The 24,508-nt window shown below is 45.2% G+C and overlaps 1 protein-coding gene across 2 annotated transcripts in view; it reads right to left on the reverse strand.

The window, feature by feature from the left end:
* The window catches only part of LOC142560476 (QRFP-like peptide receptor), a 105,313-nt gene extending 85,928 nt beyond the window's left edge, over positions 1-19,385 (reverse strand). For both annotated transcript variants that reach the window (XR_012823377.1, XM_075672629.1), the window contains exon 1: positions 19,155-19,385. The gene's annotated coding sequence lies outside the window, so the exon portion shown is untranslated. The remainder of the gene's footprint in view (positions 1-19,154) is intronic.
* Positions 19,386-24,508: the final 5,123 nt, after the last annotated feature.

Consider the following 24,508-nt stretch of genomic DNA (forward strand, 5'->3'; position numbering starts at 1 on the left):
CAATGTTTGCAAAAAAAAAAAAAAATATGTCGATTGCATCGCACATGAACCGAAACAAAACCATTTTGCACAGAAAGCAGACGGTGACAGTTCTAACTTTGAGCACGCTTTTTGTAAATCCCTCGTTGCAGTCACCGACAGTGTTACGCACGCTGCGATAAAAATTAGTGGCATTTGGTTTCATACGCTGTAAAGCAATACGTATAGATGGCTTGCACTGACGTCATCCTAGCTGTCACGCTGGTGTGCCGGCACGGTGATAAACTGGGTCCGTGGCGTCAAGTGAAAGTTATCAGTACGGTGAATGAAGGCAAGACTTGATACATTTCAGGCGCTGCTCAACTCGCAGCCGCACTATAGCGCAGTAGCCTTGGGCACCGCAAATGAAAACAAATACATTTTAGCGAAATTTTTATCTCCAAAAGCCAATAAATCGGCGTGTTGCAAATAGCGTACGCGTGCTACAAGAGGTGTATTGGGAGCTTCGACAGTGGTAACTGCTATTCTAGTTATTTGAAAAAGTTTTTTCTCGAATGTCTCAGATATAATGGTTACCGTATCTTAAGAATGTGTTACCGTGGTAAAAAAGAACATTCAATGTCTTCGCCATCAATATTATAATTACAGTCAACAAAATGGCAGCGCGCACCTGAAACTCCGAGCTGCGTTACAGCGCAGATGGATTCCTCTTACATAATACCGGCGAAACTCTTTGAACCGACTTGGATTTTCATTTGACCATTACAGATAAGAAAGCGATTCTCGAAGAAAATGTTTTGTGTAAGCATGAATTATGGATTATGTCAGCGCAAGGGAACTGTTATCGCGGGGCCTCAACCGCCGTTGAAACCAATTACCGTATTCCACTTACGGTTGGTTTCACTTGGGCCGAGCGTAGTTCAATTACATATAAAAGAAGCACAAGGATTAACGAATTTAACGTCAGTGCGCAAACAGCTCTCGTCTGCTTGTGTTTGCTTTCGGTTCTTGTCCGCGCATTCTTCGCGTTGCTTCAAGTTATACTCAAGATGGCGCAACTCGCCCCAGTCAAGTTGCAGCAAAGATGTGTTGCGCAACTATAGCGCACCGATAAGACTATAGTTAGTCATTCTTCCGTAATCCGCGATTATGACGCAACCTGTGTTGCAACGTTCTTAGGTGGGTAGCTCACTTTCTCCATTGTCGAGCGAGCAGTAAGCCTGAAATCTGTACTGAAGACGGTTTAATCAGCGCTGGCCCTTTGACTCCTCGATAAGGCCACTCCGATTGGTGGGCAACTTTGTTGCAACAGCTAGCGGCACTCCTTTGTCTTCTCAATATCTCTTCTGCTTTGGCTTTCTTACCTTATCACGCAGACTGACGGGTTTAAATGTCTTTTATTTTTGTGTTACCCTATTTTTAATAGTAATTTTGAAGTTACGCGCATCCATGCCCCCTTCATTTGTTCTCCGCTTTCGCAGTCGAACCTGACCGGTTCCGAAAGATTGGTTTTCTAGCTGTCTCTGAGTTGTCTAGCTTAATCAGAAGGTAGCGGCGAAGCCAATAATAGGCGTAATCTTACTTTTTTACCTGCTCCTCCCCCAAGTTATTGGCTCCTCAGTGCTCAAATCAAAGTGAGAGAAGCGAGAACATACAGTTCGACTCTTTTAAACGGAATCTTTCTTTGCCTCTTCTCTCGACTTTCCGGACGCTGCTGCTGCTGTGATGGTCTTTCCGAGCACCCCCGCATGGTGCTCGCCTCCTAGTTTGCAAGTTCGCAACGGGGGGTGGGGGGGGGGGGGGGGTCAGAGAATATGGTTACGGGAATTCATGGTGCTTTTTTATTCCTTTTCTTTTTTAACCCAGGTAGGACATTAGGCAGCATAATAGCAAGAGCTTGGTGGCGCAACCTACCGCCCCGTTCCAAAGGGAACGCTCATAACATCCATCCATACATCCAGCTCGCGCGCGATGCTGGGTTTCTTGCAGCACTACCAGATGGCGCTTGCCTCCACTCTTCCCAAAGGGGACGCTCATCACATCCATCCATCCAACCATTCATCCATGCATCCACCCGCCGTGGTTGCTCAGTGGCTATGGTGCTCGGCTGCTGAGCACGAGGTTGCGAGATCGAATCCCGGCCACGGCGGCCGCATTTCGAGAGGGCGAAATGCGAAAACCTTCGTGTACTTAGATTTAGGTGCACGTTAAAGAACCCCAGGTCACCGAAATTTCCGGAGTGCTCCACTACGGCGTGCCTCATAACCAGAAAGTGGTTTTGGAAGGTAAACCCCCATAATTTTTTATCCATCCAGGCCGGCGCCGCCGCGGCAACGTTTCACAGTTTGTGCGTATGGCGCGTGCTATGCTTGCTTTCCTATGCGACAAAAATTCAGGTGCTGGGCTGTGGAGGTCGCGTGCTGGGCTGTGATAGTGTAAACATTACAATCGCCCGTAGCATGAAGAGAGCGCTTGGAGCTGGCGTCTCAACAGCGTGCGCGTCACGCATGCAGAAGGAGCCCGCAAGACACGCGCCAGTAAAATGGTTCCAACATGTGCACTCAGCCTCGAGGACACGCAGGCACGAAAGAAGCGTCGCGCGGGAAAGGGGCGTTTTCGCTATCCAGCGAAGCGTGGTACAGACCGCGAATGTGTCTGTGCAGTGGGTACGTACAGTTTTATAATAATGAAATGTATTACGTAGAGCTCCGCAATTCAATTAAAATGGAACAATTCTGCCACGATGCGATGTGTCATTTGAGGCAATGAAAATGATCAAGCATCTCGGAGATTATGAACAGTGACGCACAACAACGCCTTTAGCAAACACGTCTCCCCGTGTGTTCTGTGGAATATGCAGACACACAGCAGTGATGCACGCAAGATGACGTTTAAGATCAACTCGCCACTCGGAAGAAGCGCTAAGGAAATTACACATTCGCCGCCAACGTCGCAGCTAATTATCTTCAGTCAAAGCAAACAGCATATACAAAGCTTCGCTTACATCGATTCCCACAGCGCGTGGGATCCGGATAGTCTTTATTTTTTCTTGAGACTCCTCTTCACTCTCTCATATTGGCCGAAATTGTTTTTCGGCGTTGCTTGCCTTGTAACGACCGATAGAAATTGCGCACCAGAAAACTTTTTTTTTCCTTTCTGTCGTGGCAAAAGAGATGAAAATCGATAGTGCGAGATATTTGTCTGGCGAGAATGGAAGGGACGGTTGGGCCTTTAAAGAGTCCACAAAAAACTGCTACTCAATCTATAGCAGGGAAGAAGTTTCGGCGTGCTGGTGGGATACATTCAGACTGGGATACATAGCGCAAAAAATGACACAGGGACAAGCTATCTATGTTGCAGAAAGATTGGTCTCCTGTTATAGCGATTCGCGTTGCGCTGCAGAACCTCGCTTATGTTTCAATGTAATATGGCGGCGTGTCCTGCCCATATACCACGCTTCCTCTACATCACAGGAGGAAGTTAAGGTACAACCGTAGTCTCCTTATACCAGTTGCACATCCAGGGGCTTTTGAAGAGTTCCTTCAAAGCTGACTTATAATATTGTATTGTGAAGTTTTATTCTCTCCTTTTCATATTTTTTATCCTACTTCTACCTTTTCGCCGCGTCGTGTTAGCGATTATCGCGTGTTTTAGCCTGGTTAACCTCTCTGCCATTACGTCATCACTTTCCTTTATCTCTCTCTCTCTCCCCCTCAACAGCGAGTGCAAGAATTTTGTAACGTGCCCCAAACATGCTATCTACACCGTTCGATGCCAAACCCTTCGATGCATCATGAGCGCGTACATTTATTTCCCGTTGTCTGATCCACCTGTCAACGGCAAACTGTCACCCGCTTTAATTGGTTCGCTGTTCCGAGCTCTGAAGTTGACGCTGGATATCGCACGCGACGTCGCATTTAGCTCCGTGCTTCGCAAACAATAGAAGGAGGTAATTGGGAGTTTCATTGATTTCAGCATGCTCGCTGCACGGAACAACTCGGCCATAGACACCCGGCTTTCTGGCGCATGCGTTTAATCCTATTGGCCTCCCTTGAAAACAGTTCGAAGTATTTATGTCTGCTTGCTCCTAACCTCCTTGCCGCCAACCGTCTTCGGTCAAATGGGCAGAGCATCGGGCTGCTGTGCTGAGAAAGCCCGGTTCAAAAAAAAAAACGACGATTGTGTCAACTTGGGTCTCTGGGTACGTAAATACTGGGCACGTGGGGTTCTTCAGGAAACCTGCTTGACGCCAACTTGGGTAGCTGTGTGCAGGCCCCTGGTAATGGTGCCGCTCTTCAATGGACATCTTTAACACCAACTTGGGTCACAGGGTATTCGCCACTTGGTATGAGCCGCAGCTCAGTAAGCCGCCTTGATGCCGACTGTCGTCAATGGTCATGTGTCACCGGGTATGTGGCGCCTTTCATAATGTATTATATAAAACTTATATGCAAGAATTACTCACTAACCATCGCATCGATCGCTAATAGCTTTGAAGTCGTCAACGACCTCTAAAGGATGAATGCACTGGCATTTTTTTTTTATATATCCGCCCGGGTTGCAACGCGGCCCACTGTGGGAAGGAAATTGCATGTAAGCATGTGGAGGCCTGCTCCATGCAGACGCTCCAAGAGCGACTTATGAAATGCATTAGCGCATACTTCTAAGTCAATAAACCACCTGCTGACCATTTGCGACTTGCGAGAATTGCCGATGCAACAGTTGCCATGACAACAATGCTTGCGTTCGTTCAGCGCTTCCTGTTACCGCGTGTTAATTTCCACCATCACACCTATTAGGTGCGCATTGTCGTATACACGTCGATTTTGATAAGCGTTCATCCATTAATCTCGGCCTCGCCGTATTCATTGCTGTTCTATGCGCATACTGTGTAATGCACGCGAAGATTTATTCGCTCTAAAAGATGTTTTCCTTAACAGTTGTAGCGTTGAAACTTTGCATCGAACAATGTTATAAAGACTTCTGATGACGCCTGGTGTGATTGTGAGTATGCGCAGAAGTATAATCAAGGAACTGCTAAATGAGCGATTCACGACTTTGATGGCTGATAGTAGATCGCAACTAGCATTCTTTGTTTTGGAAGCTTAGCTTATTGTCTAATTGGCTAAAGGTGGCTGCAAATTTGAGCAGAGCACTGGTTTGAGGGCCCTACGGTCCACGTTATGCTTGTAGCACATCCTTCATACCGTCTAAGTGTTCTTAGATGGTGTTATTGAATACCTGTCTTTATAATGTGTTCTAAATCTTATTAGTTTATGTTCACTATGTTGACGAAGTGGTGTTGCTGCTGCGTGTCGAATGCTATCACTGTTTGCAAGGGGACGGGCCCGCCAGGAACTCTGTCTTTCGGCCTCCTCGTACAAATTGTACCTTTAATGTTACGCTTTAATAGACTTCACTCTTCGGTGCTTGGAAAACTTTAAGCGCAAGCTGACAAAGGTCAAGAGCGGTGCGTAGACAACGCGCTAACGTCAACAGTTTACCTTCCGGAAAATCACACCCACGCCCTCCTAGCAACGATACATGGAATAAAGTGCACTTCACGCACAAATTGACTGGCTTCTTGTCAGAGGGGTTCGCTTAAACGCGTGGTCTATAAGCGCATAAATTTGCAGAGAATTAACTGTTGGAGTTTGTGCCCCGTGGTGTCAGCCTGTCCCATTTTTGTCTTTTCCTACTTGCGCTAAGATGCTTGCCCAGTACGTTAATCAACATGCGCAACGTACAGGTGTAGAGCTGCCGTTATGTTCAATGTGGCCTTACATGGGTTTGAGCTATCACCTCGTAAACACGACGCTATGGTCTTATCAAGAATTTACTTGCACAAAAAAAAAATGTACAAGAGCCTGTATTTTCACATTGCAACTCTTTATGCGCGCCTAACAACGTTGAAGAGGCACTATCTGCATGCAGTAGCCCAATGTCTATGGAGTTGTTCTGCTTAAGTTTGGCCGAGGCGACCGCAATTTGATGGGGGTGGAATTCAAGATCGCTTGTGTACCGTGCTTTAGGGATATGTTAAAGAACCTCAGGAGGTCAAAATTAATCGGGAGCCCCCCACTATGGGGTGCTTTATGATAAGATCGTGGTTTTGGCATATAAGGTTCGAAAATTTAATTCTTATTTAACGTCGAAGGGGGAATAAAATAACGTTTGTGGTTCACTGATATTTCTTTAAGTATCGACAGATGCGGCGGCGTTCTGTCTAAACCTTTCATTCGCAGGGGCAGCATATTGAGCTGCCATATCGTGATTCACATGGGCAGTTGCAGAACTTGGTGCGAATGGCTTTGACGGGGGCGAGCAAACATTCAATCATTGGAATATATATAACTTCTCCGGTTGGAAATTTTTGTAATCGTTTGCGCAATTTGATATAAACTTTCTTCGAATATCATTGGGGCCGCGTATGAGGCGTTAACTGCGACTACTAGATGCAGTCCGTCACAGAAAAGCATTCACTCATGTGGCCTACCGGTTGATTCAAGTTCCCGTTATAAGGAAACCGGGGAATGAGGTGTCCTCTCATATATTGCTCACATGCAGGCGGCTCAGACAACCTTAAAAATGGCATTGTACGTACACAAGAAAAATAAATCAGGTTTCTTATTTGCTACATTTTATTTGTCTGTTGGTTGCTGACACCATGGTACACTAACTCCAACATTTCGTTCTCTGCAAATTTCCGTGTTTATAAACCACGGGTTTATTCGAACCACTTCGGCAAGAAATGTGTCAATTTGTGTGTGAAATTTGTGTAAATTGTGTGTGCTCTTGCTAGATAAGGGCGTGAATTTTCGGAAAGTAAACTGTCCAATTTAGCGTGCTGTCCACGTATCTGTCTTGTTTTCTTTAAGCGTACGTGTGCTAAATAAATGTTTTTCAAGCACATAAAAGCGAAGTGACGTTTATTGAAAGTGTAACATTATAGGTGCAATCTATAGGAGGACGCCAAAGGCAGAGTACCTGACGGGGTTCATACAATTGTAGATAGACACAGTATTTGACACACACCAGCAAGACGACTTGACAACAAAGTGAACGTAAACTAATAAATAAGGTCTAGAACACATTACAGAGACACTGGTTATGTAATACCATGTAAGAGCACTTACACGCAATGAAAGGTGTGCTATTCGCATAGTGTGTCCTGTAAGACCCTTAAACCAGAGCTCTTCTCAAGTTTGCAACCGTCTTCAGTAAGTGAGTTATGCTTCGAAATCGGAGAGTGCATGTTGAAATCGACTATCCGTCATCAAACGTAGTCCGAAGGTCCTGTTGCTTGAACATTCGTATTCGATTCTGAGCGTTCGGTGTTCGAAGATCCGTGCAAAATAAGGAAGAAGCAGGTGGCGTGTGGCGCAGAACTTTCAGTGCATCTTTCGCATTTCTGTCGTAAACGCTACTGAGTAAACAACGTTATGTACTGCGATGAGGGGAGCAGGTGATTCGAAGGTTGTTATTTAGCTTTTACGAGTAGCTTACGCAAATACTCAACGCGGTAGCCAGAAGATAAAGAGGGATAGATAGATAGATAGATAGATAGATAGATAGATAGATAGATAGATAGATAGATAGATAGATAGATAGATAGATAGATAGATAGATAGATAGATAGATAGATAGATAGATAGATAGATAGATAGATAGATAGATAGATAGATAGATAGATAGATAGATAGATAGATAGATAGATAGATAGATAGATAGATAGATAGATAGATAGATAGATCGAAAGAAAACTGTAGGAATCGCGCTTGAATCGGTAAACCGTCGAAACGTGTCGATGTTCCGCAGCGTCCCCGGCGACGACGTCGCAGACACTGTCCCAAACTGCATGCTCTTCAAAGGATGACAAGATGGCAACAAAAGGTGCAGTGCTTGGCACAGCACGTCCAACTGTCTGCGGCAGGACGTCCACGCATCTGTTGAGTCAGGCGCGTAAACTCTCGCGCACGCGTCCGTAACGTTGGAAAATCTGGGTTTGCCGATACCATTTACTGGGGGACTTCGACGCTGTTTAGTGCGACAAACCTCGATGATACTTCTCGTAATGTTTCGCTGTACTGCCGTGGTTTTCGCAGCACCGTATATAAATAGCTCATCTAATGCAACTGCGTCAGCACTGTTTGCTTTCGAAGAAAGGATGCGTAGCATTTTCTTGTTTGTGGGTTTCTGTCTGTTTGCTTGCTTGTTTGTTTGTCTATTTGTTTCTGTAAAATTATCTGGCTCCGAAAGTATGACGACTGCCGGCCATGACGATGCTATCGCTGCATTTTGCGGGGCTAGTTGGTTAGTAGTTATTATCGCGCAAAATACACGAATACATATGAAGACACGACCGGGCAGAAAAAGGCAGCCTATCCTCCTTCCATGTTTAGTTGTTTCTTCATATAACAATAGGCATTTTTCTACGACAATAAATCACGCTTCTTATGCTTCTTGCTATGTCGTTCACATCTATTCCACTGCGATGCCAGAACCAACACTGACGCCCTTTACCCTATAGTACATAACGTCCGTGAGTCTACATCGTATTTAATGAAAATACTTGGAGTACGACACAGCATGTTCTTTTGGAGCTATTTGAAAGTGTGACGACGACGACGACAACGACGACGATGATAATGATGATGATGACGATTGTGTTTCGTGTACAGGTGGGCCTGGCCTCCTAAAGGCCTGCCGGAAATAGCTACGCCCGAGCGGCTCCTTTGACGCTGCGAATGTGAATAAACAATGCAACTAGAGAAAAAAAGTAGGAAGTCCACACTCCTGGTTGACGCCTCCCCCCCCTTCTTATTTCCAATACCACATGGAACAGTCGAGTCCTACTACATAAGACCATCGGTGACGAATAGTCGTATGCGAAACGTTTCAATTCAAGCCATATATGTCTTGGAAGATCATAATGTACTTTCATAATAATGCACCACTGTTCACCAGCAAGCCACGCAAATGTAGGTTTTGTCGTTCACGTAATGTGCGCGTTTTGGTAAAGAGCCATCACTAGCACGATGTAACATACTTTCCAATGCGCGGACATTGCAACACGAAAACTAAGCAAGGATCTTTCCTATGCTTCTTTGTTGTCTTTTCCACCATATACAGATATCGGTAGACCAACGACTCGCTCCTGCATGGACGCAGCCGAAACACCAAAAAGGCGAAGTTTATATAGTACTAGATCCTCCGCTGTAATGGTTTGGATGTTGTTTGTTACTTTCATTTATTTGTGGTAGCAGAGGGGTCCCGAAATCCAACAAGAAGCGATGAGGCGCAGTTCACAAAATTCTGAATGCAAATGCGTCCCCTTTTAGGGGCAACAGAGTTTTTGCGTATTTGTGTTGAGAATGTGTGTGTGTGTGTGTGTGTGTGTGTGTGTGTGTGTGTGTGTGTGTGTGTGTGTGTGTGTGTGTGTGTGTGTGTGTGTGTGTGTGTGTGTGTGTGTGTGTGTGTGTGTGTGTGTGTGTGTGTGTGTGTGTGTGTGTGTGTGTGTGTGTGTGTGTGTGTGTGTGTGTGTGTGTGTGTGTGTGTGTGTGTGTGTGTGCGCGCGCGTAAGTGTGTACATGAACTGTACAAATGCTGTGATTGTAGAGGCGTCAGTACAGTTAGTTTTGGCACTCTTCGGTTGCATGGTGTGCGAGGTGTAGCCGGCACCGTCTAACAGGCACCAACATCTCTCATCAAACACAGATAACAAGAAAAAGAAGTTATAACGTCAGCCTTGGCAATCAACAACACTGCACCGAAATCGATTCGTCGAGGTGCTAATGGAATGAGGGAATGCTATCCGACGCAGCCGCCGACCATAGACTTTCCTACGATAATTACTGGAGAGAACTCTTGCGCTGCGACCGTTCAGCCGCCATGGGAATGGCGGATGGTGCATGGTTTCGTCTGATCTTCGTGCTTATGGATTCGGGCGTTCTTTTGGTTTTGTTTATTGCGCTTGATATGCCTTCGTTGCCCTAAATTTCAGAGCAATCTATACTTTTCCAAGTGCAGAGGACTCTGCGAACACGCGTAATCGCTACTAATTGTAGCGTTTCAGCTTGTCGAGGCAGCCAAAAACGAAACGCGCCAAGCGTCTCAACGCTCGGGCTTGCTCTCGAGGAATTCATGCTCCCGTAGACACCAGCGCCACAGTTCTCTCTCGTAATTATTGTACGAAACTCTATGCCACCGACCACGCTGCTTACCTTCCTTAAGCCACACAATTCAGACAACCGATTCGTCGCTTTCGAAACAATCCGGTACGAGTCGTTGATACTGATCTCGTTGTGACCTGAACTTGCATGCCCGAGCTTGGTAAGGGTCTCAACGTTGGGTTACGCGCACCAATTTTCTTGTTAATGCGAAAGCATTACATGCCCCGTGAAGCGGAAAATCCGGCGAGCGTCCGGCGCTACCGTCCGATGGTGCCAAAACCCACGTGACCAAGTGAGGGCGCCACGTTTCCGGCGCTGGAACGTGGCGGAAGCCGTGGCCCACGCCCAAATAACTTACTTTGCCCAATTCGAAGAATGAGTTGACCTCCTTTGAAAACACACCTGGCCCAATCCCGAAATTGACTTGGCCCACATCCAACGTTTGGGTGGCGCACACCCAAAAAATTGACTGTGTCCAATTCGAAAATTGAGTTGACCCACGTTCAAAACCGACCTGACCCACTGCCGAAATTGTCTTTGCCCAATTCGAGCACATGGCCAAGTGAAAAGTATCACTCGGAAGAATCGGAACGCTATCGTATTCAACGCACGTAACGAGACCTAATTGCCTCTATGACTGTTTCGCGTCTTCGCCTTCGCACCACCGGATGCAATAGGAAATAATGGAAAATATTTTGACAACATATAAGAAACATTTGACATAGATTTAAGGAAGTAAACACTTCGTAATATTTACCCACACATTGCATAACTTTAAGTACCTCAAGCGAAAACCAAAAAGTACATATCTTAGCGCCGATACCAGGAGATGGGGAGTGTCATTTAGCAACAGATGGATACGCAGAGGCTGCTACTCGGTGAGTGACGTAATCAGTCCACAGGTTACCACTGTGACAATATTTGTTTTGTCGCAGTAGAAATCTTTCGTGTTAGCTCGTGACTCCATTAATACTGTTTTTCGGAGTTGCGTATAGATGCTATATATTTAGGCTTTTAGTCAATACTAATGGAAGGTCCCCCGTACAGTCTGTCGACTCTAGGACATCCCTCTGTATGTATGTACATTCCGTATTTGTAACATAATTATGTGCAATAAACTTAAACTGAAATCCGAATACCACTTGAAATATTAAAGCCGAATATATGCAGTCGTAGCATACATTTTATCCGATTTGAATGCTTTCACAATTGAAGTCGAACAATCTTTGAAGTCACAACATTGAACAATATTGCAAACAATAATATGTGAATTTGAATAGACTGCAAAGCGCAATTTAGCCTGATGTTCCAACCAGCACAGGCACACATTAGCCGCGCCAGGAAGCTTCAGTGGTGTACGTTTTCTGCACCAAGTATGTGGGAAGGAACAGGGCATTAATAAGGGGGTGCTGCGAATTCCGTTTTCTATGCGTTTATTTGTTAACTGTAGTTTGCGCGCTTGACGATAAATTGTTCGGTCAGTATCGTTGCATCAACAGAAAAGGGCGCGATTCAACGCGTAGTCAGTTCAGCAGGCACAGAAGAAGATGAATGACGCAAGAAACCGAGTAGAAATTTTCTTAAAGTACTCAATCGACTAAACATCTGATTAGAAAACTGCTAGCCACGACTACTGGCTATTGAACTGGTAGCGTTCGAACGGAACAAATTCATTAGACCGTGCCCCATTTCCGGTTTTTCGAATTAGAATCCCTCATCGAGAAGACACTTTTCACTTGATTTTCAACGATGCACTCATTACGCTGTCTAATGCGCAGTGCTTACTCCTTCAAAATGCATTCATAAAGGATTTCTTCACCCAACTGTCTCCTTTTGGTGGCCTCTATAAAGTCCAATCCTAAAGATAATTATCGAAACCGCAATATATTACCTCCAAATAGAGACATTTAGGGACTGAATTTATGACTCTTCACCGATGTTAAACAAAGATCCCTTCCCCACCATTCTCCATCCCACCACGAACAAAAATAATAAAAGCATTGAGCAAGGTATAAAGAACAAAGTAGAAAGGTATACAAAAATAAGCAGACATTTTGCATTCATTACACTATTAATCACGCGCCATTTAGGCTTCAGATGTAACGGGAAAGTATTTGCAAGTGTATTTCGTGCGATCACCGAAAATGACCGGCGTTTCACACAAAATTGGTAAGTTATATAAAACGGTGTTCCACAATTTGCGATTTCTTATGTTTAAATACATATATAGAAGATTCAGAGCAGCGTTTCTGTGATGAAGGACGATGTCCCGTATACTAAAACACGCTTCCAAGTAGATGTTTGTGAAAGTTTTCTGGGTAACAGGTACAGGTATGTCGAACGCTGCTCCGTATAACAGTGGTTGTTTCCCTGAAACAAGACTTCTGGTAATTTTATGTGCATTCAAAAAGTAAAAACGTTCAAATGTCTAGAACGCCGCTCTATACAGGTAGGTGGGAATATTTGCCAAAATTTTCCACCTATAGCTCGAAGCTATGTGGAGCGCGACCAAGAATTTGCTTTAAGCATTAACGTTCCTCGTTCCACATTTAATAATCGCCCTCATTTTAGCTTTTCTCTTCATCAATTTCACCTGTAAGGTTGTGTCACTATCGCCGTAATGCAAACACAAGCGTGACTGAAGAAGAGAAAGTGCGTGGTAACTGACAGTAAAGCGCGCAACTTTTTCCTGAATTTGAGAAAGAACGTGTCATAAGAGGCGGTGATAAATGACGCTGTGAAAAGCCAGCGAGAACGGGCCATCAGGGTGGCGGCCACATCGGCAGCAAAAAGTAAACGGGTAGACACTCGCGCCACGATACTCCACCGATGGGATTATCACGCTGGCCGGCATTTTGCTGCTGCGGCTGTCGCGTGAAAACTCCGATGTTACAATGCTCATTCCAGAGCAATTGGTGAACATATCACCTTGGTTAAGACCAACACCTAGGGTGTAACGCAAGGGGCTTGTCGGCTATATGATTGCGATTACATCGTCAAAGATCGATGAAGCCGTTGTAAACTCTGACCAAAAAAAAAAAATGCGCTTCAGGATGCGACACTGGGAGAGTTGGCAGATATTCACTATAACGGCAGTGCAAATGTAACATCGACCCCGAGAAGAGGAAACACGCATGACAAGCGCTGAGCTAACAACTGCAATTGTTAGTTCTGTGCCTGTCCTGTGTGTTTATCTTGTCGGTGTCGCTGCTCCATTTGCGCTGCCGTTATATTGAATGTAACGGTAGGGGCCAGCGATGTAAAATAAAAGCATTAAAACAGGCTCTAGCCGGGGCACGTAGACATTGACGATGCCAACGAGAACGGCCGCGGTGATGTCCGTCTACTCGGTGATGACAGTGAAGGCTCGATCACGGTGTCATTACGACAGACGAAGGAATGAGACCGATGACGACGCAGTGACGCTGATGGAACGTTGAAGACCGTAGGGAAACGTTGTTGTTGCCTGGGTACATCTGGGCAGAGCAAATTATCTTCCCCCTCCACTCTTGGCATCATCAATAGCAGCAGCATCGTAATCATCATTCATTACCATCATTATCTTCTACCATAACCCCAATGTTACGCCGACTGCAGAACTAGCTCAGCCCAGCGAGAAGGCAGATGAAATTGGGTTTTATTTTCTGTTGACTGCTGTCATGCAAACGTGATCATACATAGTAATGATTGCATCTGCTATAGGTCACCAAAATAAGCGGAAGTTCGCCTTGTGGTATTACTTGAGAAAACGTCATTGCACCGGAATTCGCGCCCGCCTCGCCGTGAACAATGTAGGTTGGCAGCCAACGTTGAGTGGCATCGGAGCAAGCACGAACGCCCTTTCGGTGTCGTCTGGAAAGATTCGCGCATACTCTAGACGGAGCTGACAGCGACATAAAGTTTGGTACGGCGCCTGCTGACTGTATCGCATACGGCTGAACGCGCCGCTATGAACGGGTACGCTGGGCTTCGAGCAAGAAATATGAGGTCCAGATCCGTTGGCTCAGCCATAAAGAACGAGAAGCAACCTTGCTATAATTTTGCGATTTCGAGGAGGGAGCTCTAGTGCTAAAGTAGTCACGCTTTCGCACTAGTTCGCGTGAGTAGGTGGTGCGAAAAGCCGGCGTACCTGGGCGAGTCTGGTGTCGAGCAGCTTTCAAACACTACCTCATTATATCAGGATAAGTCGTAGCTCGGCGTTGCATTTTTTTTAGTTGTTGTTTTTTTTTCTTAGATTGAGGTTTTCGTTAGGATACAGGTGCGGAAAAAGAAAGTGCCATGCAAGCAGTATCCCTCGTTAACGCTACCGGAAGAAAAAGAGAAAAAACTGTTCGGATTTCATAGAAGTGAAGCTGAGGAATACGACAAACGTATGATGTGTTCTGAACGCTTGAGTGAAGCACGCGGATACTAGATCCGGAGAGCAAACAAAAACGGAAGCATTTAAAGGGCAACTCAGGAGTCTTCCTTTCTTTTTATTTTTTGTTGTTGTTATTTCTTGCATTAGCTTCCTTTCTCTCTTCTCTTTTTTTTCTCGTACTTCTTAGCGCTGCAACGTACCTGTTGGCGGAAGCAACAATTGCGACAGTGATCGCTCTGGGAAGCTGAAAAACAATTTCTCGTGTTGTTAGCTGACAGTGGCTTAATGCGTACCTTATTATTTAATGAAACGGAGAGCTAAAGTGGAGATTCTTGAGGGTTGCTCTAATGTGGCACTGACACTTTTTGAAACTGTCATTGAAATGTTTGTTAAAATCTATCGAAGTTGCGGAACCATTAGGGTCATTTGCATTTAATGAGTAGCTGCTAAAAAACATTATTTTGTTGGTTGTATTTTTGCACTTTCTTATGTGTGCTCTTCTCAAGGTGATGCGATTTTATATATGTGGCACTTGTCCATGTAAATAGAACGACTTGACAAGAGAAATGAGCATGGCTTTTCATTCACAGCGTCCAACATTTCTGGCAAGAAAATAATAAGCAGCGGCAGAAGCACAGGTTTCTTTAATATCTATTAGATATCACTGGTGAGAAAGTATAGTGGGTAGAAAAATGTTAAAAAGTAAAAACTAGGCGAAATAGATTTCATTTATTAGTTAAAGCTTTCATAGTCTGCAAGAACAATTAACTGAAGTTCTTATTATTTGGTTTTTGGTCGCACGGCCACAAAATCATACCGCATTTAATGGTATATAGATAATCACGAGATTTACCACGTTACAAGGCACAGTCAAGCAACCGAAAACTTTGTATGAAAATGTCACATGAAAGTGTGAGGCAACATCGTTTCATTTCGTTTCGTCTTTTGCTTTCTCTACCTGATGACACGTAGCCACCGCTGGAAATTATTGCCCAATATTTGGATGTTATTAGAAAAAAAAAGTAACTTATTACGAAAACCAACAAAAAAGTTTCGAGAAGAAATTAATTAAAAATAATACAGCCTGAAACAACTCAAAAGTTCCTCCGCGCCTGAAAAAACTTAAGCGCCCCTATTGCAACGGTCAAGAGGGGAGCTCACAGAGAAAAAATATCCGAAATGTAAAAATGCATACCAAAATGTCTGAACTGTGATTCTAGCACATCTTTTCCTTAAAGAAGAAGAAAATGGTGACGGAATAAGAAAACGCGATCGATTGTCTCAACTTCACCGCACATTGGGCAGATGAGGGGGAGGGGGGGGTGACGATAAAAAGTTGAAGGCCGATATCCGACAGCGTAATCGGATGAAAAGTACTTCAGTTTTACTGGCGTGAAATGAACGTTTGCATCGAGGGAGCTGTCGACACAGCGAAATTATCTATAGCTGGGTTCAAAGAGTCTCGAATAACTTCAGGTCTCCTGACTCTAACAGCAGTTTCGTAAGTTGGCGCAGGGAGTAATCACAGAACAGGGCCACTGAGGGCCGCTTTCGCCATTCTTTCAGCCATTTCGTTAATAAATAAGCCCTTATGGACAGGCACTCAAAATACTCCAATAAAATTTACGTGGGCAGTCACAAGAAAACGAAATGGCCGTAAGAGGTGAGTACCACTATTTGCGCCGAGCGATAAACATAGGGTAAACATTTCGTTATCTTGACAATTGTAGATATAGATTATTTAAGCTCGCGTCAGGCTTGAGGCCATTGTCAGAACTTCAGGAAGAAATAGGGATAAGGAGTCCCGAAGCTTAATTGAGACTGACCCGTTTTCATCGGTAGAGAAAATGCCAATACCAGATACTTCTTCGCAATGCGAGCCGCCTGCCGCAATGACCGCGTCTATTGCGAAAATTTCTAAATGACCTCGAAACACTTCATTTACAGGCTACCAAAGGGGAGTTTTGCGTTGTTTGGGTGACATATCACTTGGCGTAACATTAACTTCTTCGCTCATTCCTGCATCTCAGGCCATTTTTTTTTCTCGCGGGAATAAGTACACCGACTTTGCAGCTAAGCGTTACGTTGCTTGCACCATCAGAAACTTCTAACCATATTTAAGCACACTAATCTCAAAATAGCGACAAACAGACAAACAAGCGTGTCTGCAGGGTAACTGCAGCAAGGTAAGGAAGCAAACCGAACACGATAACTGATACAAATGTGAAATCGCGACATTGTCTCTTCTAAAGTTAAGAGTGAGCTCGGTACAGTTGTAAAGGGTTTAACCTGAGCAGTAGACGGAGCATCGAAGTGGAAAATCTAGTAGACCGTAACACAAAAGGAAAACATCGAATTAAACACAACAGAAAAAAAAGAACAGGGCTTATTAGACTTGTCCTGCTATGAGAGAGCCTGGTTGGGCCCTGAAATCCAGGTGATAGGCCTTTTCTGAAAAGTTACTGCTTTGTTTGCGACTCGACCTGATGGCTTGCACTGGTTGTCTCATTACCATTTCTTATGTTGTTCGCATATAACTTCTATTATCACTTAATTTTCCACATTCATTTTGCGTTCATAAGCGCAATGCTTGGATGACCTACCTCCGCTCTAAGTTTGGAAACTTTTTCGATAACCTGTACTTGTTTTTTTTACGAAGTTGCCAGGTAACGACTCAAAAGACTCTATTTCCAGCGAAAAGTTGTCACGTGGTAACAATGGTGATGAAGATTTGAGCGCAATGTTCTTTTTTTTATCACTTGATTCTTTCGAAACGTCTTCCTTACAGTTTTTTTAACTGTTTCTTTTTTTTTTAAACTATAGCACTGCAGAGTTTACGGCCTGCATGCGAAAAGAACATCATATATAGAGAATATGCTTTGGCCTAGAACAGCAGCCTCTTCGATACGTCTTTAGAAGCAGCAACAAATGGAGGCGCATATTCTTTATGATAATATAGGGAAGAAGTATTTAACTCACCAGAAGGTTTCTCGAGAAATCTTACCATGGCAAGTTACTCGCTGTTTAGACCACTAAATTCCACTAAGGTTGCCAAGGTTCCAAGCAGGAAAAGTTGCAGTTAAGATGACTAAAAGCTGCCAAAATTTAGCGAGTTTCTCACTATTTTAGCAACACCGCTCCACTCTGTGTAGCCCACGAGCCACAAGATTAGGACGGAGCGGCAGCCATGTTCTGTGGAAAGATGCCTCTGAAAGCTTACGTGTGGAAAGAAAAGTAAAAAACATTTTTTTTTTACTGCATAGCTTGTCACTGTCACGTACTGTTGGCGAATTCTTTGGCAAAGTTAGGATGAATCGAGATTCTGAGAAGTTTTTCCGCAAAACAAATATGTCTCGCCTTTGTGATCCTCGATAAGATACAAAAAAATAATTTTTTTTTATATAGCCACTAGAAAAAAAAAACTGTGCAAAAACCAAATAGCTTCAAAAAGTGATACATTCGCAACTCAAGTAGAAAGGGCGCAACGTTGAAACGAGATGAGTGTCTGTTTAGACCAACATAATTTTACTAAAATTTTTGTTTAAAATCGCGGGAGATGACCTTAGCAGCACACCAAAAAAGAATTACTGTATTCCCATGAAAAAATAACTTATTCGGTCCGTCATTTGAACAAACTAAATAAATCAGGAAAACTGCGGAAATCCTGTCAAGTAAAATAGGCTCAGTATGCGAGGTAAAAGAATCGCTAATGCCCGCCAGCGTCTCTTCGATAAAAGTGATAAACAGTCCAAGTTCAAGCTAAATAAGTTATGAAACCGTGAAGATTTCCTTTTAAGATATATTTAATTTGCACCGAAACGAACAGTGAGCGGAGGAAAACACAGCCAGTCTTCATGAATTCAACTTCAGTTATACGATTATCAACAATGTCATGCCTCCCCCGTCGGGTACATTATACGACGAGCTCGTAACAGGCGACCTTTACGAATCAAACGGATGACCATCAATGTCTTATGCAGGACATTACTCTTTTTAAAATTTTGGTTTGATGCCTGCATATCTTGTTCATATAGGCTCTCTGTTTTTGCTATAGCTTCTGAAAATGTTTTATTTTTTGGTTAGATGAAAATAAAGACAATTGTCATAATTTATTGCGTGAATTTATCAGTAAAGGAACACCTGGCTTGATCTGTACAATTCTAGCGTGCTGTTACATTTTCGCGCGATTTTTCTTTATTTGATATATTTTTTTGTACTTTATCGCATCCATTGTTTCTACATTTGTTGTCACAAACACCGCGAACGTATTCACTTGTGCTAAATGATGCCGCTTTGAATAGTTGCTATTGTCAGGTCGCAATAGCCTGTTGATATATGCGTATCATTTCTTCCCGACGCGACTCTTCCCCTAGTCTGTTATCTCGATTGGTACTAGTGCTCAAGTAGTAATGTGAAAATGAGTCGTCGTAAGAAGAGGTGACAAACCAATATCAAAGAGGGTACACGCACTAAGTAGTCGACGACAAAGCGGATGCTTACAGGGCGAAGCGAAAGCAAGTCATCGAAATCAGCTACCCCCAGTACAAGAAAAAAAAGAAACTTTGAGATAGCCCAGTAATCGAGAAGAAGAAAGAAAAAAAAGAAAAAGCGAGGTAAATTTTAGGACAGCGTGCGACACTCACAGGAGCTGGCAGTCCTGCTTCCGTGGCAGGGGTCCCGCGAAAAAAACGTCCCGGCGCCGGCTATAGGCCCTCCGTCCACGAGGAGTGCACGCCTCCCTCGCAAAAGGAAATTCGCACTTCACACTCGGGGAATCCGCGCGCGCGCGCTCGGAGGACCCGTCGCTGAGCGAGTGGCCGCTCCGACAAACCGAGCGTCCCGAAGCGCGCCTGCCGGAGCGAGACGCCGCGCCGCTCTGCGGCTGCCGTCGGCACCGCCGGGCCCGAAACGCGCGGCGGCATTCTTTCGCTCCGGGCCGCTACGGCCGAGTAGGTGACGGGCCGTTGACACCGCAGCCAGCGTCGGGATGCCTCGGGAGCGAGGCGGTTGGCCCTCTTTTTCCGTTATTGCGTTCTTTCGCGCGGTTTGGCTCGGCCCCGCGGAATGTCTGTCAAAGCGTGAGGATCGAGTGACTTAACTTCTTTTGTTTAGTACTTGGTTTATAGCTGCAGAGGCCCAGCGGCTATTTCTCCGGATACTGGTCACGTGTTGGCTGGGTTTCTCTTGTCCGACCGCAGAGTTTTCATACCAAGCGGGGGCTGTAGCATGAAAATGCCAAAGTGCCGAAATGAGCTCTATGCAAAACCAGGCGGTCGAGGTTGACACGAAAGTTTCTTCTACATTTACGTAGTAAGGTAACGCTTGCTTCATACAGTTGGTCACAAACGAACAATGGGACATTTAATAACAGAAAGCAACGCACGTATTACGGAAACGACGAAGTGATTTGCCAGTATGTTTTTTTACGGAGAAGCTGTTATCATCTCGGTGTTCGGCCGTCTAGAGCTAAAGCTCCACTTCTCGACACACAACTCCCAAGGTCAATCTCGGCGCGCGTTTCACCTTCAGCCGCCGCCGTGCAAGTGTGAAGGCGTGTCGTCACGTCACGTGATCCGCTACAGAAAGGCGTCGCAGCTGCGCGTGCTCGAGCTTCGCCGCTGTGTACCACGTGACTAGGCGAAGGTTTAACAGCTGCTTCGCCGGCGCTTGGTCACTCGTTCTCGCCGTTAATGAAGCACGCGCAGGTGCGAGCGCGTCAGCTCTTCGCCGCAGGCACCAGGCTGAGTCTGAGCACCCTGCCGATACAGCTTGCCGGTAAGAAGCACTAAAGAACCTTGTGTAACCATGCCTAACAGAGCTTTCGCTTGTACAACAACTTTCAAGCCACGTTCAACCCCAGCCACTTTTTTTTTTGTTTCCGTCCGTGAACAAAAATTATCATCATCAGTAATGGTTCGTGCGCCCCTAAGCAAGCAAAAATGCAATGGCTCATCCCCCTCCTAACACGGATTCTACAAGCGCTTGGCGAAGTGAAGCGAACAGTGCATACATTCATTGAAATCGCCCATACAACACACAGAGCAGCACACGTTTCAATAAAGAACATGCTCAAAACAAACATCCGAACCATTAGTAAGGCATCGCAAACCCTCCTCAGTAGTTTTAGCGATGGTATTTTGCAACAGCGTCGCTGGACATCCACTTTCGCAGAGCCGGGATGACGAGTCCCTTTTTTTCATCGCTGCTTCTGTCTTTAGGGATATAAGCAAACACTTTTTAGACATAAGCAAGCTATTTGCTTATTAGAGCACATTCGTGACAATTGTTGGCCTTGTAATATTCCCGGGACCCTACTGGCACTCCTTTTCTGCGAAGGAAAGCAGTACGAAGAGAGAGGTGCGCTTCGAATCTTCTGCTAACCTTTCTGCCATATGCTGGTTTCAGCGATACGCTCCAATTTAGTATGCTGCATGAAGATGTGTGCTTTGTGTACGTTATTGGTATGCTGTGTGCGTTGCATGTATTATTTAATTTGTCGTCGTTTACATCTGGAATAGAGCGTAAGACTTAGTGTCTGGCAAATATCTGCAGTTTTCATTATATAGAGCCTCTCCATATCTCGGTGCGGGACATCGATAATTGTATGCTCATTCAACTGATGGAAACCAAACGCGGCCTTCTTTTTCGGTGTAATGAGCTCTTCTCATTCTCCACAAGCCATTATTAGTGTACCAGCAGGATTGACATCAAACTCCCGCTAATGCATGGCAATCTATGCAGTGATCGCGAGAAGCGCCGCAGAGACGACTGTGCGAACCATGTTCGCACAGTCGTCACAGTTCAACTTTAAGCTAAAATATGTGCCATCGTGGATCTGACTGTTAAGCTATTGAAGTCGAATGTAGCAGAGCTTGCGTTGTATATATAGTACTCCTTTTTTTGTGTGTAGCCAGTGTGAGTCGAGAGCACTCATAAATGTTACATTCTGGGACTTTAATAGGTGCCAAAACCCCGATCTGATTATGACGCACATACGCTGTAATGGGAGACTCTGGGTTAACTTTGGCCACGTGGGGTTTCGTAACGTCTACCGTTGACTAAGTACACATGGCGTTTCAAAATGGGGCCACTAATTGCGGGATTGAACCGGCGACCTCGATCTCTGCAGCACGACGCCATTGCCACTGGGCCACCGCGGCAGGTGCGAATCGAGAGTGTGCACTTGTTGGACCAAGGCAGCTCCGGTCCTGAATGCCAGTTCTGTAACGTCTCCCTCTAGAATACAGGTTATAAGGAAGCTTTACCAGGCGGCCATGCAAACTATTAGTAGGCGTCTGTCGTTATGCCTACCGTTTTCGTATGGGCAATATGAACAGTGCCTCAGGCAACTCTTGAGATTGCGGCGATACCACGCTACGCAGCTTCAGCTACTCGCCTTCTTTTGATGGTGCAAGAGAGGCTTGCCATGCGCATATAAGCCGACTGAACGAAGGAGCGTTCACACAGTCAAACATATTGGGACCGTGGACTCTACCGCGCCAAAGGCACAGCAAGCCAACAAGGGCGCTGTTGAGCACGTTAAGGATGAGTGAGCTCTGCGACCGCCTTTGAATGTGCGGTGAACGCGGTTGCACACATATATGCGCTTGAATCCCGTCTTATTCCTTTCCTTCACCCTTTCTACTTTTCTTTCCCTTCCTGCTTTCTACGTTTCTTTCTCTTTTATCGCGCCTTTGAAAGCGCACTAAAAGCGGTTCTATATATATATGCTGGTGAATCATCTCTTATGCCTTTCCTTCCATTTCCACTTTCCCTTCCTGCTTGAACCTCGCCCAGTGTAAGCTAGTAAATAAATTTCGACCTGGTTTGCTACCTTACACCCAGAATACCTGCCCTACTTTATACAACCGAATTCACCCCTTTCCCTCTCACTGGCTTGTCGAATAACGTTCGGTCACTTCCTCAACTGGAATACCACTGGAGGGAATGTTTATCTGAGCGTGCACACCCTAGTCTAAATGTTTCCTCGTAAATTTCATAATTAATTAGCTGCTCCGGCATCTGACCTAGCACACTTTACTGGCCGCACCGCTATCTATACCGACGCGAAAACATGCCCTACTCACTGCCGGCGTGATTGAGACCCGCTGCCCGTGATTGTTCACTTAGAAATCGACACGGCTCGTGGGGAAGACCGGACGAACGAATTGTGGAGGATGGAAGCGGCGAAGCGTGGGTAAGCGCTTAACAGCCGACCCTGCGAAATTAATGATGTAGAGTTTCGGCCTCGCCTCCAGGTATTCCTTAGATAACTAAGGAAGATGTAGCGCGCTGGAAACGCTTCAGTATGATGGATTCTAATGCAATGCACAATTTGATCATTGCGGTCTACGCAAATACGGAAAGTTGAAAATTTAGGCAATTTGTTTTGACTAATCAGGGACATCAGAAAAACGTCGTTTTAAGACCGCTCGCAAGAAAAGAAGTCTTCTGAACGAGCGGAATGAACTGTTTCCCGTAAAGCGCTAAGACTCATTTGCATGGAGGTATATACCGCGGCGGTGGAGAGCATTTTCAGACTTTAGGTCAGCAGTGTACAAGGCGAATGATATCCAATGAAGGGAAGAAGGAACGAGCAACTCAGCACAGATGCAGTTAGGGATGTAGGCACAGTCACGTGAAGAGGATCACTCCGCACATCTCCAGTGGATGCGCAGCCGATGCGGCATCTTAAGCAAGTAGTCCCAGCAGACATGGAAGGAAAGCTTGCGCATGTCGCGCCAGCTCGTAAGCATCGCCTTCCCCAGGCATGACGGAAGATCTCAAAAGCTGCTCTGGGCTAATTCTAACTATCGCCAAGATTGCTATTCGCGCTAGACACAGACTTGAGATTCAGTACTCCACCTAATACAAAGCGAAATCATAAAATTTTCATAGACAGAGTCAGGCTCGGGCTGCCGTTTACAGGAGATTATCTTCCCAAGATAGACCGTGAAACTGGCCCCAGCTGTGGAGCACGTCACACTCTAGATGCCATGTCGCGCATCCTTGCATGACTGCCCCAATCGCAGCACAGAACATCAAGTACCTTATACCATATTGTGTGGTTTGGACGGCGTATACCCCTTACGATGGTGGGGGAGGACAATTCGAACAACGGGAGCGCCCTTGACATTTTAAACAAAGAACGACCTTGACGTAACAGTTCTGCGGAAACCTGCAAGCTGGAGGGAAGTAAATAATAAAGGGAAAATGAGACATTCACCAATACATAGCTAAGTGCTACGAAGGAAACCGATACAGGTCCCTCGAAAGAAAAGCTTCGCAGTTGAATGTTGCTAGCCACCTGGTTAGCTCAGATGGTAGAGCGGCTGCCCCGGAAAGGCGGTGGTCCCGGGTTCGAATCCCGGACCATGACGAACTTTTCTTCAACTGCGAGGCTTTTCTTTCGGGGTACCCGTATGGGTTTCTTTTGTAGCACTTAGATACGTTCAGGTGGATGTCTGATTTTCACTTTATTAAGAACGACCTTACCAGCAGGCTCTAGAACTGAATGACAGACGCGTGCGAACTGCAAAGGGCTGTGCGTAGGACACGTTTGCACGTTTCACGCGAACATAGTTCACTGTACAGTACCGCCGGAATCCGCGCTCTCTCACTGTTTTTCTTACCACAGATGTGCATCCAGCGGCAACTTTCTGTGGCGGCACAGCCAAAACTACGCCCATGCGCTCGCACGTACGGAGATTCTGCTCTTGTGTTACTACTCCACTTAGTGCCGGCGTGTTTGGCGTTTTACAGGAACAGGAAAACCCGACACGGACACCAGAAAGCCAGAAAACTGGCATCGACAAAAATGGAAACCATGTTCCGAAGCAAGCTTTCCATTTGGTTTAAGCTAGATCTAGAACAAAAAATTAAAATAATAATTGGTACGGTTTGTTTCACGCTACGTACTTTCCAGTTGCTTACATTCGCAGAGCACGTGCAAATACTCAGTAAAAAGAGAAAAAAAAAGTGTGCTTCAACTCCGTAG

This window comes from Dermacentor variabilis, chromosome 10, assembly GCF_050947875.1.
Source record: "Dermacentor variabilis isolate Ectoservices chromosome 10, ASM5094787v1, whole genome shotgun sequence".
Classification (NCBI taxonomy): Eukaryota; Metazoa; Arthropoda; class Arachnida; order Ixodida; family Ixodidae; genus Dermacentor; species Dermacentor variabilis.